Genomic DNA, 16,397 nt, shown 5'->3' on the forward strand with positions numbered 1-16,397 from the left:
TAGGTGAGGTCTCCAGAACTGAACACAGTACTCCAAATGTGATCTCACCAGCGCTCTATATAAGGGGATCATATGCGTATGTTTTGGGAATGTCCAGCAATGCAGAATTTTTGGCAAAAAGTGCAAGAGGATATTTATAGGATATTAAATATAAGATGGATAATTACTAAGGAAATTGCAGTATTAGTTAAAAGTAATGAGATGGGAGAATTCAGAGAAATAAAACAAGCAGCGATAGTAAGCGCACAGGCGGTAATAGTCTTGAGTTGGAAGGACGCGACAAAATGGACAATGCAAAATTGGTATAGGTACATGGTGGGCCACATTTATTTATTTATTTATTTATTTATTTAGATTTGTATGCCGCCCCTCTCCGCAGACATTCAATTTGAGATTATGGATAAAAGGATAAATTTGATTAATGAAACTGATTTGCGACAACTGATGGGATGATGGGACAAGGTAAGATGGTATATGGCGATTATGATCCGAGACCAAGCCATAAGAAACAAGTTGGAATCACTTTATAATATGTAAATAAATATTTCGCTCTTGTGTTAAAATAGTCTATACAAGAAACACCCCTGATTGGGGTACGAATGTTTGTCTGGTGGTGGGCATAATCACTGAGCACTTGTTATATGTTGTGTGAGTGTTGTTTTATATTATAAAAGCAATAAAAAATATTTATTAAAAAAAAGAGAGCGAAATTTATACTTTTTAAATTGAAGAGTGCTGGTTCCTGCATGAGGCAATCTGCGCTGTGATTGGTTCCTGGAGTTGGAGGGGGAGATTCTTTTTCCCCGCCTTTTTCTTCTGTATGCTCTATGATTTACCTCACAAAGGTCCTGTTGAGCCTGACTAACTTTTTCGCTGTGTATATTCAGGGAGTCCTCAGTTTTCGACCACAATAGAGTCCAAAATTTCTGTTGCTAATTAAGACACCTGTAAAGGGAACTTTGCCCCATTTCACGACATTTATTTATTTATTTAGATTTATAAATTTTGCCACATTTATTAAGTGAATGGCTTCAGTTATTAATTTAGTGAGAGGATTTTTTTAACTACATCTGGCTTCCCCATTGACTTTTCTTGTCTGCAGGTCGCAAAAGGGGGTCATGTGACCCCGGGACACTGCCACCATCAAAAATATGAGTCAGTTCCCAGGGGTATGAATTTTGATTGGGTAACCATGGGAATGCTGCAATAGTCATGTGTGGAAAATAGTCATGAGTGCTGTTGTGACTTCTAATGTTAATTAAACAATCTTTTTTTTTTTTGTCAAATACTACCTGTAGTTTTAAAACATATTTATATAAAACTACACATTTGTTTCAGGGTCTCTGACTTGTGCACTGGCTGCACAATTACTTGAGAGACTCATAGAAGAAAATTATGCCCAGGATTTTTCCCAATTTGATGTGTTTTCTTTTGTCGCAAATTGAAGCTCAGCTGCACCTTATCCTCTTTCTTAGTGATGTCCATGTTGAGGCCTAATAAAAGACAGGATGACTTTGTTCCTTCTTTATGAGTTGAGACGCAAGGTTATAGTACAATGTCTTCTCTGTTTTCTCTTGGGTAAGAAGATCCTTCCTTGTTGGTCCAGGAGAAGACGGAGTGAAGAATTCCTGGATGTTGCTGTAGGTGGCCTCAGAGTCCTGGAGAAAGTGAGGGAAAGAGAAGACATTGTTCATCTACTGGTGGATAAGGAAGCCATTGAGAACATGGCATTTCTCCACTTTTTTACACCATTTTTAGAAATAAATAAGCTTGATATACCGGTATATTTGTTACAGCCTAGAAAGATTGCTAACCCACTAAGGCAAAGAAGGACTGACTTTTGGCATCAGACCTGGCCCAGTCTGGTGTTTTGTCTCAGATTGCTGATGGTCTTGAGATGCTCTTGACAATCTCACAAGCACATTTCCCTAAACCTTTCCCTCCAATATTAGAAAAATCTTTAATGGCTTCTAAGATTATTATTATTATTTATTAGATTTGTATGCCGCCCCTCTCCATAGACTGGATACTTAGTGTTCTTGAATATATTTTTCTGTTTGTATTTTTCTGTGGGCTTTAAGACCATTCAATTTTATGGTCAATTTATAATTTGTACTACAAGGTACTAAGATGCCTTAATTCTTTGCTTGAAATCGAACAAATAATAAAACTAAAAGCAGATATTCACAGAGATCAACTTTAACTTATGGAAGGTAAATACTGCTTGAAATGGTTAAAATTCAGCTGTCTACCCACATCACAACCTCATGGTTCAGGCACTCTAAAGCTCATCTGGGTCTCTCTTGTCTCTACACAATGATAGTGTCAGGTCAAAAGCCATCATGTTGAGTTAGAGGCTTTAGCCTGCCACAGTAACACAGTATAAGAGAAATTGGGAGGGATAGTTGAAAGAGTGAAAAGTTATTAGCCACAACAAATTCCTTTCTTAGAGTCCAAGGTCATATTTTGTTCTGTGTCAACTGAACAAAAGAAGAAGTCATTGAATCCCTGCACTCGAACTGGTCTTCATGATGAACCTGTGGGTGTGGGGATGTGAGGTGAACCTTAACCTGGGTGGAAAGAAGTTAGTATCAGGTTGGCAGTTATGTGACCAAAATGGCTCTGTTAATAAATTGAACCTTGAGAGAGGGAATTGGAGTAGAACCTGATTTATTTCTCAGATGCTATTTGGGGCATCGACAGACAGTTGGACGAATCCACAGAAACCTGTAAGTTATTAGTGGGAATTTAAGGAATATTACTTTATTCTCCTTTGTGAAGAGACCTTTCCTCTGGACATGATTTAAGTCACTCATTATTCCCACCACCTACCTTAACAGAGGAGGGTGTAGCTGCTCTTGCTGCTTGAGGCTCCATCATTCCAAGATTACCTCCTTCCTCTTTCAGGTCTGAAAGCTGAGATTGCTCCTTGGATTGAGATGCTTCCACGGCAGCAATAAAAATAAAGACAAACATGAAATGGTTTATTTCCCTCTTCCTTGTGTATTGTCTCCACCTCTCTGTCAAATTCAGCCCTTGCTCTCCTTTCCTGCTTCTCCAGAGAATCCCTCAATCAACATCCCAACTACATCAGGAGCCATCTAGGACTCCAGATAAGGGAACCCTTGAACCCAAACCACATCACTTACCGCTCTTCTTTATCCAGCAATAAAAGGCAAATGGAACCAGCAGGATTGTAATAGTAATCCTTATCCAGGAATATCTCCATATAGGATCTAAATCTTGGTTCCAAACTGGTTTGAGCAACAAACAAGAAGGAGGATTTAATATTTCTGCACAGAACTTTTTTTTTACCCTACTCTTCTTGAAGGTTTAAATTCTATTAAATCTACACAGATTCTTCCCTTTTTAAAATGAAGCTCTGGATATATCACGGATATCTCGGTGAAATTTTCTTAACCACAGAAACCATTTGCATTTCTCTATTTCTCCCTTTGTCCTTCCTAATCCTACGGTTTTAGGATATCCTGATGATCTCACATCCAAGAATTCAATCCATCAGTCCTTCCCCAACTGGCTCACCTGTGACCTTCACCCTCTGGCTCCAAGAAGAAAGGATCCAGAGCCCATTTATATGTTCCTCATAATTGCAAGCAAATTCCCCACTGTGGTTGAAGGTGGCATGCAGGATCTTCAGGGAGCCGTTTAGAAGAAGATCTGAAGGTTCACTGGAATTTTTCAGAGGTCTTTCAGGGCTGGAGGTGATCTCCACCCCATCCATGTAGAAATGGAACCTCTTTTCTGATTTGCCTCCTTCAGCTGAACAGAGGAAGAACAAGGGGTCACCTTCCTTTACCCTCCAGGACAACAGATCCACTTTCAGCACTGGGGATGGGGGGACATCTGCAAGAAAGGTTCACAAAGAATGTAAGTTATTGTCTCCTTTGAAGCAGAGAAGTTTCCTGAAATCATCCACATTATTTCCTTGAAATTAAGACACCATTTGTAGGAGACAACACAGTGAATTTTTTTTAATGGAGTTCAAAATGGAAAACAAGAGAATGGAACCAGTGATGGGATTCAAAACTTTTTACTACCTTTTCTGTGGTCGTGGCTTGGTGGGTGTGGCAGGGGAAGGTTACTGCAAAATCCCCATTGCCTCCCCACCCCACTAACTTCCTTTCCAGCTCCTTAGTCCCTGTGCAGGGAAACCAAAGAATACCTAGCTGATCATCTGGGATGCAGCAAATAGATCGACTGGATGCCCAGCCTTACAGGCTAGGCCTCCTTGCAGCCCCCTGGGAGCAAAAAGAAGCTGCAGACTGCTGCGCTGCACCTCATGCCTTTTTTTTGGGCTAGTGGGCTTCCCTGTACTTAGCCTGGGAGTGAAAATGGGGTACGTGGGGATTCATGAAAGGGGTGGGGCAGCCATGGATGGGGCCGGTCAGAGCTGGTATTTACAAGTTCTCTGAACTAATTAAAATTTCTGCTATGGGTTCGAACCATTGAGAACCAGTTCAAACCGGCTGAAAACCACCTCTGAAGAGAATGAATTTTACTTTACTTCAGAGTGAAAAGAGTGAAGATGAAATATGTAAGTATTTAGGGATGTATATGAGAGCTGAAGGCCTTGTTGCTTCTGTAAATGCTCCCACAATGTTGTCACAACTTCAGTATCCCATTTGGAAGATATATTTCCCATTAAAGGCTATCCTGTCTGTATTATTATCAGAAGGAATTTTTTGTCCACCAATGGATTTGCTTGTTTGGGGTTTTGTTCCCTGAATTAATTTTTGAAAGGTTTATTGTGCATTTTCACATTTGAAGCATTAGCACTGCCTTGGACGTTAATACTTCCAGGTAATGAATATTCGTCTTACCGATGGAGAAGACCAGTTGGTTACTTTGAGAAGAAGGAGGCCATCCTCCAGGTGGTTCCTGGTACCAGCACGTACATTTCATAATTATTTGATCAAAGTTCAGATCTGCAGTCCTGAGTTTGAAGGTATTGGTACTGAGATGCTCATATGTGACTGTTAAATTGGATTGATCCTTGCAGTAGAAAATGAAGGATTCTGCCCTATTTTTTTCCGGGAGGGAACATTTCAAGGAGATCTCTTCTCCTTTCATAACGACGCTGTATAGAAGAGACGAAGAGAGCCTGGGAGCTGGGAGCCATGAATCTGTCCATGAACAGAAAGAAAGAAAGAAAGAAAGAAAGAAAGAAAGAAAGAAAGAAAGAAAGAGAAGACATTGAGTTCTTCCCTCTGATGACTCCTGGAACCAAAATTTTACACCAACCCCAACCCCTTCTCAACAGGGCTCCCATCCATAAACTACTCTTGGAATTCTTCCCCAACTTGGTCTTCTCCTTGCAAAGACTGAAGATGGATGGAGAAGGGACTTGAGTCAAAAAACTAAGGATTTGTAGGTTTCGGGGGAAAAAAGGATATAAAATGTAATAGCTTAAAAATAACATAAATATAGAGTATTTTTGCAATATTATAAATTTTAAAGTCTTATTTTTTATATTTTAATATTAGTATAAGTATTTGATAAAGAATACAGAGTTAAATCTAACAAGAACATAGTGTATGTATGTTATATTTCTGCATTGATCTGACTATAGTTAGTTTTCTTTTTTTTGTATTAGTTAGACTTCTGCAATAAGAGGAGCAATGGTAGCTCCTTAAATGTTAAATGTTGTTTGTGTTTGTCCGTCTAATGAAAAATAATAAAAAAAATATTCAAAAAAAAAGAAGAAAAGGGACTTGATTTAATCTCCCAAAGTTATGAAACATGGAAGAAGCCATCCTGTGAGATTGGCATTCAGGAAGCCTAGCACCCGTGTCTCTCCGCTCTCTTTGGAGACCTGAAAACCAAGTCAGGACCTTCCTGGTCTCATCTCCTCTGAGCCCTTCCTGATGCGCCCACAGAGGACTATATGAGAATGGAGAAGGCACGGTTGTTTCTGCAGCTCCTGTTGTCACAGCTATAATATTCCACTGGGGAAATAGATTTCTCATTAAAAAAGGGCCCTCCTAGCCATTTTTAACATTATTTATTTATTTATGGATGGATTCGCTTGTCTGATGTTTGGTTCACTGAATTAATTTCAGAAAGGCTTATAGTGCATTTTATCGGTTGAATTCTTTTTTAAATGTTAACATTTCAGGGAATAAATATTCATCTTACCAACTAATGTGAAGACCAGCTGGTTACTTTGAGGGGAAGGAGGCCATCGTCCACCTCTTTCGAAGAACCTGCAGGTACATCTTATTAGCTCTGAGTTCAGACCTGCAGTTCTGAGATTGAAGGTGTTTTCATCGAGATATTCATTTGTGATGGTTACATCTGACTGGTTCTTGCAGGAGAAAAAGAAAGATCCCATCCGAGATTCTTCTGGGAGGGAGCATTTCATGGGGATCTCTTGTCCTTTAACAATGACAGAGAGTTGAAGGGATGAGGACAGAATGGGGGCTGATAGGCTGGAATCTTCCTGTGAACCTAGGAAAGAAAGAGAAGCCACTGTGTTCTAGTTGAAGCTTGTACATGTGCGGGGGGTGTTTTGGGGTGCGCACGCGCGCAGCTTAGAGTGTACAGTGTTGGAGAGCATGGCACAATTATACCCAGCTGCCTAGGTATAGTTCAAAGGCCAATAAGGGGCGTGCATAAGTGCACCATTGTGCCTACCATCCCTGTCCTACTGTTCTATTGTCTTCTATCATTACTTTCTGTCATTACTTATCTAATGTTTTATTTGTACAAATTACCATCCAATATTTGTTTGAGAAACAAACAAACAAACAAACAAACAAACAAATAAATAAATAAATAAATAAATCAGGTCTTTTTCTGCTGTCAATCTTCTATGTTTCAATTAATTAATTAATATTAATTAATTAATTGAAACATAATTAATTATTTTTTTAAAATAAAGTAAATAAACTCACAGATGAAATCACATGTCACGGACTACATTACCCAAAGTGTAATTTGTAGGTGAGACAACTGGATCAGGTAGGACATTCCAGATTTTGACAACTCTCTTACAGAAATCAGGTTTTTTACAGTGATGTTTAAAACGATGTACATTGGGTTTAAAGAAATTGTTTACGTATTACTGCGATTAAAACAAAAACTGTCATTTACAGATTAAAGCATTACTATGTATAATTTTGGATGCAATACCTAAGTCTGACAGCAAGTCACACACTCCTAAGTTTCCAAACTGAGAATTTCAAGCCTAGTAGGATAAGGAATTCTATTGCGTCCAGAAGAGTACAAAAGAAAGACAAAAGGAATTCTTCTGAACCCGCTCGATTCTACTGATGTCAGATATATGGTGGGGATTCTTAGATTCACCAGGATCATGGCCATCTGCACATCTAACAATCCTGGGTCTAACAATCCTGGGTCTAGAAAGCTTAGAACTACGGCGCCTAAAACACGATTTGAGTATTGCCCACAAGATCATATGCTGCAACGTCCTACCGGTCAATGACTACTTCAGTTTCAACCGCAACAACACAAGAGCACGCAACAGATTCAAACTTAATATTAACCGCTCCAAACTTGACTGTAAAAAATACGACTTCAGTAACCGAGTTGTCGAAGCGTGGAACTCATTACCGGATTCCATAGTGTCATCTCCAATCCCCCAACACTTTACCCTTAGATTATCTACGGTTGACCTATCCAGATTCCTAAGAGGTCAGTAAGGGGCGAGTACAAGTGCACTAGAGTGCCTTCCGTCCCCTGTCCTATTGCTCTCCTATATCTCATATTCCTTTCTTCTATTCCTATATCTCTTCTTCTATTCTTTCATTGATATGTTCTATTACTATATCTTCTTTTCTATTATTCCTTAGATATATTTTACTATAACCTTCATCATGTATTTTACTATGTGTATATATATATATTTACCCACTAAAACCCTCATTGTGTATTGGACAAAATAAATAAATAAAATAAAAATCTGCACATCTCCTGAAGAAGCAACGAGGACTTGATTCACTCCCTACACCAACCCAAGTGGAAAAGAACAGCCAATCAGCCACATGCCCAGAGGTGGGTTTTTCTACTTCAGCCCCTCTCTCTTTGGGGTTTCAGTTTCATTTGACCTTCTCCCTCCTTCAGAGATAGTAACAATCACAGTCTACCTTTTGATGAACTCAAGGAAAGTCTGCATGAGGGTCTCTTACCTGCTCCCAGGAGGATCCATGAAAGGACTGAAAGAGAGAAGGAGGGAAGGTAGAGTTAGGAGAAGGAGAAAGGATCCCAGACTGTGCAAGACTTTCAGCCCCATCCTCATCTGAATCTTCTACCCTGAATGGAGGCAGCAGACAAGATGAAGGAGGAGGAGGAAGGCCTCTTCTCCCACACATGTCCTGGCCATTGGGGATCATAAGTTCCCAAACCTTCCTTGTCTTGGTTGGAACTACCATTAAGAACAGGAAAGGACTCCCTCACTGAAGTTCAGCTTCAATTCTCAATTATTTGAGAGGAACTGGAGAAAAGGGAGCCTTTTTGTACTCAACTGTGATCCACAGAATTCCCCCTTTCTTTGCTCATCCATTTCCCCAAATTCCGATCTATTTGATTGACAGTGAAGTGGAGGTTATGGGTCTCCTTCTGGGTGTTTCTGATGGAAAGGAGAGAGACTGCTCTGTATCCTCTACTCCAATGTCCCTGAATTCAGATGGTTGTGAATCAAGAAAACTGTGGATAAAATTCTTTGGGGGGAGAGGCAGGAAAGTACCCAATTGTTAAAAATACTTCCCACCAAGAAAGAAGAACTTTAGTATTTCCTAAGAAGGACGTAGAAGAAGAAGAAAAGGAGGTGGGGGTAAGGCAATGAGCTCTTGAGTACAGGAAAGAAAAAGGGTCAGATTTAGATGAACAGGAGGAAGGAGGAGGAGGACCCAAACCTATCATCCAAGGGATGGTCTCCATCTTCTCTTCAGGATTCCTGGGAAGCTGGTCTTGGCCTCTCTATTCTTCCTTCCCCAGAGACATTCAGAGCTGCGACTTCTCTTGTGTGAGTCCCCCAAGGCAATGGCCAAGGCAGGAACTGCGTCACTCCCCCAGCCCAGCTCAGCTCCCCAGCCTTCTCCACCACACCAAAGCCTTCCTCTGTGCAGCTACTCTCTGTGCCCACCCTCCTGGCCTCTCCTGCACCCAAAGAGAATTTGAAATAAAAACCCTTCTGCTCTTTTGCAAGGCCTCAATATCATCTCTGCGTTTCTGCCTTGATCAGCTCCACTTCTGGTCTTAAGCCACACATAGTGGATTCACAGGCAGATAGAATAAAATGAACGATAAAGGCATGAATTATGAAAAATCTACATGCGCAAAGAGCAGTATTCTATTAAAAAAAATGGGAATGGTTGTTTGTGTGAAAAACACCAGAATTACTACCTTTGTTATGATAGGTTTAAAGCATACTAAAACTTTCATATTAGTTCAATAAAGAGTTAAAATTTGTTCCTGGGAAGTATATTATATATTGATTGATTGATTGATTGATTGATTGATTTTGTCCAATACACAATGAGGTTTTTAGTGGGTATACACATAGTAAAATACATGATGAAGGTTATAGAGGAGATACTCATAGTAAAATATATCTAAGAAAGAATAGAAGAGAAGATATAGGAATAGAACATATCAATGAAAAAATAAAATAAGAGATATAGGAATAGAAGAAAGGTATAGGAGATATAGGAGAAGAACTTTGGAATTGAGGCACAAAATATCCCAGACTAATAAATCAAAAGAAAATAATAGTCTTAAATGATTTTACCCAGTGTAGGTTGAAGGTGGGCATCCAGAAACCATTTTTGATAAAACCTCTGGATCTACTCTTGAATTACATTCTGGATTTTACAATGATTTTCAAATGTTTCAAATGTAAAATGTAAATGTTGCATTTCCAAATGTAAAATAATGCCCTTGGGGAAAAGGAATCCTCAATCGATGACTCTAAAGTGTGCAATAGGGTTGATATTCCTGGAGGCATCTGTAATATGGTAAATGATTTAGCTTTACTAGATAAATGGTCAAAGCAATGGAAACTGCAGTTCAATGTTTCCAAATGTAAAATAATGCACTTGGTGAAAATGAATCCTCAATCTGAGTATTGTATTGGCAGGATTTAGGGGTAGTGATTTCTGACAGTCTCAAAATGGGTGAACAGTGCAGTCAGGCAGTAGGGAAAGCAAGTAGGATGCTTGGCTGCATAGCTAGAGGTATAACAAGCAAGAAGAGGGAGATTATGATCTCGCTATATAGAGTGCTGGTCAGTGTTCCCTCTAATTTTTTTCCGGTGTGGGCGGAAAAGTATAGTGTCTGAGCGGGAGTCCCTTCAGGACTGGGTGGCATAGAAGTCTAAATAGATAGATAGATAGATAGATAGATAGATAGATAGATAGATAGATAGATAGATAGATAGATAGATAGATAGATAAAATGTGGGTGCACACTATCACGCGTACGCGAGTTCTGACATCCATAATTCACTCCAGCTCCTTTCTCTCTCCTCCTTCCTCTCTCATCTCTTTCCTTTCCCTCCCTCTCTTTCTCTTTCCTTTCTCTCCCTCCCTCTTTCTCTCTATCTTTTCTATATCTCACTCTTTCTTTCTCCCTCCATCATTCCCTCTTTCTCTCCCTCCTTTTCTCTCTTTCCTTTCTCTCCCTCCTTTATATCTCTCTTTCTTTCTCTCCCTCCTTCATTCCCTCTTTCTCTTTCCCTCCCTCTTTCTCTCTATCCATTATATCTCTCTCTTTCTTTGTTTCTCTTCCTCCTTCATTCCCTCTTTCTCTTTCCTTCTACTTCACCTGGTTCAGCAAGGAGTCTTTGCCCAATGTTGCCAAGGAAGTTTCTGGTAGGAATTTCCGCCCCGTTAGGCCTCTGCAGGTCCTTAGTTATGTTGAATTTGAATATTTAAATTTACGTATTTAAAGTTCGTTATTTAAATTTATGTTAATTTAATAAAATGACACTTATTTAATCCACAATATGTTCTCAGCATCTTTACTCCGCTTCCGGGGCAAATTGTATCTGTTTGAGGCCAGGAGGAGCCAGGCACCCTAACCCAAACTCTTGGCATGAGTGATATCAAGTTGGCCACCTTTAAGCCACCCCCAGATGACATGATTGTCAAGCCACTCCCACCTGGTCACATGGCCAGCAAGCCACACCTACAATGTGAGAGTAAAAAAATTTGCGGTCCTTCATTGCATAGAAATCAGTGACAAGGACAGTTGTCTTCCTGTTAAAACAATGTCTATTTATTGTATGGCAAATTTACCTCAGATTTTGATAAATAAAACAAGAGATAAAAATACAAAATGTGAAATAGAAAGTCTAAAATATTATAAATATATACCGAGATTACAGGTATAATTTTTTGTTTTGTTTGCCACAGCCAGAAACTCAACAAAATCTCCATTCTAGGTTCTGTTTTGGCACTCTGTCACTATTTATTTATTTATTTATTTATTTATTTATTTATTTACTTACTTACTTACTTACTTACTTACTTACTTACTTACTTACTTACTTACTTACTTACTTACTTACTTACTTACTTACTTACTTATTTATTTATCTATCCATCCATCCATCCATCCATCCAATACATAAATACATAGGAAGAAAATAGACATGTGATAATATAAAAGAGGGTGAAAGTGAACTTAGAGGAGAGGATATATAATAATAATAATAATAATAATAATAATAATAATAATAATAATAATTTATTAGATTTGTATGCCGCCCCTCTCCGAAGACTCGGGGCGGCTCACAACAACGATAAAAACAATATTATACTGGCACAAATCTAATATTAAAATATGAAAGGAAGAGAATATATATGATAGGTGAAAGAAAGGAAAGACAATTGGACAGGGGACGAAAGGCACACCAGTGCACTTATGTACGCCCCTTACTGGCCTCTTAGATGCTGGAGAGTTAAAATAAAGAAAATCCACAGCAAACTTTTTACCAAAAACGAAACTGTCATCAACAAGGCCGAGTCCTGTGGTTTACCTAGTCGCTGAAGTATATAACAATAGAGAGAGAGGTGGGGAATTTTTGTTTCTCGATCTGAGGCAGGTTTTTTTTTTAAACAAGACAACGGTTTATAGTAAGTAAGTTAAGTTAAAGTGAAATTCATTTTCCTCTCTTGTTTTCCACTTTTAAATTTATTTTACAAAATATCACTGATGCTGATTTGAGGAAACTTCTTTGCTTCACAGTAGACATTAATATATCTCCTTTGTGAACCTTTTGTGCAGATGGCCTCCCTTCCCCAGTGCTGAAAGTGGATCCGTTGTCCCGGAGGGTGAAGGAAGGTGACCCCTTGCTCTTCCTCTGCTCAACGGAAAGAGACAATGTAGAGAAGAGGCTCCATTTCTACAAGGTTGGGGTGGAGACCACCAGCAGAAATGAAAGTCTTCAGAAAGATTCTAGTGATTCCTCAGATTCTCTTCAAAGGTCATCTCTGAGAATCCTACATGCCACATTCAACCACACTGGGGAATTTGCTTGCAGTTATGAAGAAAATATAAATGGGTGCTGGGTTCTTGGAGTCAGGGAGTGAAGGTCATAGGTGAGCCCATTGGAGGAAAGATGGATGGGATGAATTTTAGGTTGTGAGACCACCACCACACTAGAAAGGACAAAGAAAGACAGGTGGAAAGGCAAATGGTGTCTGTGAGGTTGCAAACAAAATTCCCTGGTGAGGTCCATGAAAAATCCAGTGTTTGCTGCAATAATAATAATAATAATAATAATAATAATAATAATAATAATAATAATAATAATAATTTATTAAATTTGTATGCCGCCCCTCTCCGAGGACTCGGGGCGGCTCACAACAACAGATGGTTATTTCAATTATAGATTTAATAGGATCCAAACCTTGATGAACAGGATATGTCTAAGACATTCTGATAAGAAATATTAAATCATTCTCCTTTGTTATTGGTCAAACCAGTTTGGACCCAAGATTCAGATCCTATATGGAGATTTATTTTATTTTATTTTATTTTATTTATTTACTTACTTACTTACTTACTTACTTACTTACTTACTTACTTACTTACTTACTTACTTACTTACTTATTTATTTATTTGATTTTTATGCTGCCCTTCTCCTTAGACTCAGGGCAGCTTACAGCATGTTAGCAATAGCACTTTTTTTAAACAGAGCCAGCCTATTGCCCCCACAATCCGGGTCCTCATTTGACCCACCTCGGAAGGATGGAAGGCTGAGTCAACCTTGAGCCGGTGATGAGATTTGAACCGCTGACCTTCAGATCTACAAGTCAGCTTCAGTGGCTTGCAGTACAGCACTCTACCTGCTGCGCCACCCTGGCTCATATTCCTGGACAGCGATTCTTCTTATAATCCTGTTGGTTCCTTTTGCCTTTTATTGCTTGGAGAAGAAGAGCAGTAAGTGAAGCGGTTTGGGTTCAAGGGTTCCTTTACCTGGAGTCCCCGATGGCTCGTGATTGTTGTGAGTGTTCCCTGTCAGCCCTTGGAATTGTCAGATTCATAAGATGAAGACGATGTAGAAGCTATAAATTACCCTGATTTAAGAGATGTGCAGGAGGCTAGGGATGATGAAAATGAAAATGAAATAGAACAGCCATCTGATGAAAGTATGAATAGTAATATTTCTTCAGATAACGGGGATATAGAAGGGAGTCCCTGGTTAAGTGAAAGTTAAGAAGGTCAGAGAAAAGAAAAGATGAACTTGGAGGGAAGAGGTTTTAATATGCTATTCAGAGTGTGTAAATTAATTAATTACATCACATACGGAATTGACTGGAAGAGATGAATGCTTTTCTTCAAAGTGCTATAAACAAGATGGATGCATTTGCCGTTTCTCCAGAGAAGTGAGTTTTATATTGCATGATAAAATTGTTTTTAATAGCGTGAACCTGATCCAGAGATAAGATGTTTTGAAGTAGACAGCCTGTTCATTTAGAAAGAATTACAACTCTGTAGTTTTAGTCTGTGAGATTGGAATTGCCGATCAGTTTCCGTTCACAATTCAAAGTGTTGGTTATGACCTACAAAGCCCTTCATGACATCGGACCAGAATATCTCCGGGACCGCCTTCTGCCGCACAAATCCCAGCGACCAGTTAGGTCTCACAGAGTTGGCCTTTTCCGTCAACTAAACAATGTCATTTGGTGGGACCCAGGGGAAGAGCCTTCTCTATGGTGGCCCCAAACCCTTTGGAACCAACTCCCCCCAGATATCAGAGTTGCCCCCACCCTCCTTACCTTTTGTAAGCTCCTTAAAACCCACCTCTGTCGTCAGGCATGGGGGAATTGAAATTTTCCTTCCCCCTAGGCTTATAAAATTTATGTATGGTATGTCTGTATGTATGATTGGTTTCTTAAATTGGGATTTTTAAATTAACTTAAATATTAGATTTGTTTACATTGTATTATTTTGTTATTAGCCGCCCCGATTCTATGGAGAGAGGCGGCATACAAATCTGATAAATAAGTAAGTAAATAAGTAAGTAAGTAAGTAAGTAAGTAAGTAAGTAAGTAAGCAAGCAAGCAAGCAAGCAAGCAAGCAAGCAAGCAAGCAAGCAAGCAAGCAAGCAAGCAAGCAAGCAAGCAAGCAAGCAAACAAATAAATAAATAAATAAATAAATAAATAAATAAATGACGAATGCCAATGTGGAAGAAAAAATAAATAAGGAAATGTTTTGAAAATTACAAGCCTGCAGCTCATATTCTTGGAGCAGCCAGCCAGGTCCCAGACCAGGTCCAGAACAGTGATGTGGTTGGAGATGTTGACTGAGAGATTCTGGGGATGCAGGAAAGGAGAGACAGGCCTGGATTTGAGAGGTCTGGGAAGATTATATGTGAGGATGGTAGAATAGTATATCCTTATTTTTATTATTCTCTTGGAAGAATCTCCAACCCAGGGACATCTGCAGCCTACAGAAAAAGACAGAGGAAAGAAATGACGGAGGGATGGAGCCTCAAGCAGCAACAGCAGCTATTCCCTCACCTGTCAAGGTAGAGGATGGGATTCATGGATGACTTTAATCTGGGTCTTCAGGGAAGAGACTCATTGACACTGACAAGTGAAGCTGGGTTCATCGGATCCTGACTGATGGTCTCCTCCAACTTTCGTTGTATAGAGAGACGTGAGTGGTGCAGATGGGCTTTAGAGTGCCTGAACCATGCTGTTGTAATCTTAGTAGATACCTGAACTCTAAACCCTGAAATTGAAGCTGAGATTTACCTTCTTTAAGGCCACTTGTATGGATCTTTCTGAACATCTTCCCAAAGTGCCTTCACCTGATGGGTTGGCAGCCTTTCTTGACTGTAGCAGACCAGTCAACTTTATTTTTTTCTAAAGATCTGCAAACTGATGGAGAAACCCCTTGCTCTCAATAGGCTCCTCAGCTCAGAAGATTGAATATGTGGCCAGTATCCATTCCTTCATTAAATCTCCCCAGAACTCTGAGATTACCTACAGCTGCACCCAAGACTCCTGGACCAACAGGGAAGAACCATTTTCCACCACGGGAAGAAAAGGGGATATTGCACAATGACATTGTGTCTCAACTCAAGAAGAGGGAGCAAAGTCATCCCTGATTCCAGCAAAATGTGTCTCTCTTGGTCCAGTCCCTTATTAGTCCTAGACATGGACATCACCCTTGAAGAGACCATGAGCTGCAGCTGAGCTTCAATTTACGGTGGAAGAGAAAACACATTGAAAAGTGCAGAAATCTTCAGCACCATCCTGTTCTATGAGTCTTAGTTATGTCCAGATAAACAAACAAACAAACAAACAAACAAACAAACAAACAAATAAAAAACCCACCCTGTTTTGCCTCAGAGAATTTCAAAATAAAATACTGTACTGTGTGTCTATAACAGTGAGCTCATAATACGGCAACTCTTTCAATATCAAAATGCCACTTAGTTGAGCTAGTTTCAAACTAGATTTTGATTTTCTTTCTCTCTTCCTTACTCCCATTCTTTTTCTTTCTCTTTTCCTTCCTCTCTTTTTTCTATCTGTTTCTCTCTCTTCCTCTCTTCCTCTCTCTCTCCTTCCCTCTCACTCTTTCCCTCTCGGCTTCTGGGCAGGTTTGGAAAACTCTGAGTTGATGATGATTTTTAAGTGAGCGATTGCTCACTGCTCAGCTTAGAGGGAACTATGCTTGTAGCCTGTCTTTGGACCCATTCAATTTTGTCAATATCTTTTTGTAGGTGAGGTCTCCAGAACTGAACACAGTATTCACCAGCACTCTATATAGCGGGATCATAATCTCCCTCTTCCTGCTTGTTATACCTCTAACTATGCAGCCAAGCATCCTACTTGCTTTTCCTACCGCCCGACCACATATTTATGATGGTCGCAGTGTCTGGCGTCACATGATCCCCCT

At 39.5% G+C, this 16,397-nt stretch overlaps 1 long non-coding RNA gene across 1 annotated transcript; it reads right to left on the bottom strand.

Moving 5' to 3' along the window:
* Window positions 1-6,429: 6,429 nt before the first annotated feature.
* On the bottom strand, window positions 6,430-8,981 carry LOC139153731 (uncharacterized). The gene is made up of 3 exons (XR_011556875.1): window positions 8,895-8,981; window positions 8,169-8,195; window positions 6,430-6,468 (listed from the first exon to the last, which is right to left on the bottom strand). It is a non-coding gene; the product is annotated as an uncharacterized lncRNA (long non-coding RNA).
* Between the last annotated feature and the right edge of the window lie 7,416 nt (window positions 8,982-16,397).

The sequence above is a fragment of the Erythrolamprus reginae genome, chromosome Z (assembly GCF_031021105.1).
Source record: "Erythrolamprus reginae isolate rEryReg1 chromosome Z, rEryReg1.hap1, whole genome shotgun sequence".
NCBI lineage: Eukaryota > Metazoa > Chordata > Lepidosauria > Squamata > Dipsadidae > Erythrolamprus > Erythrolamprus reginae.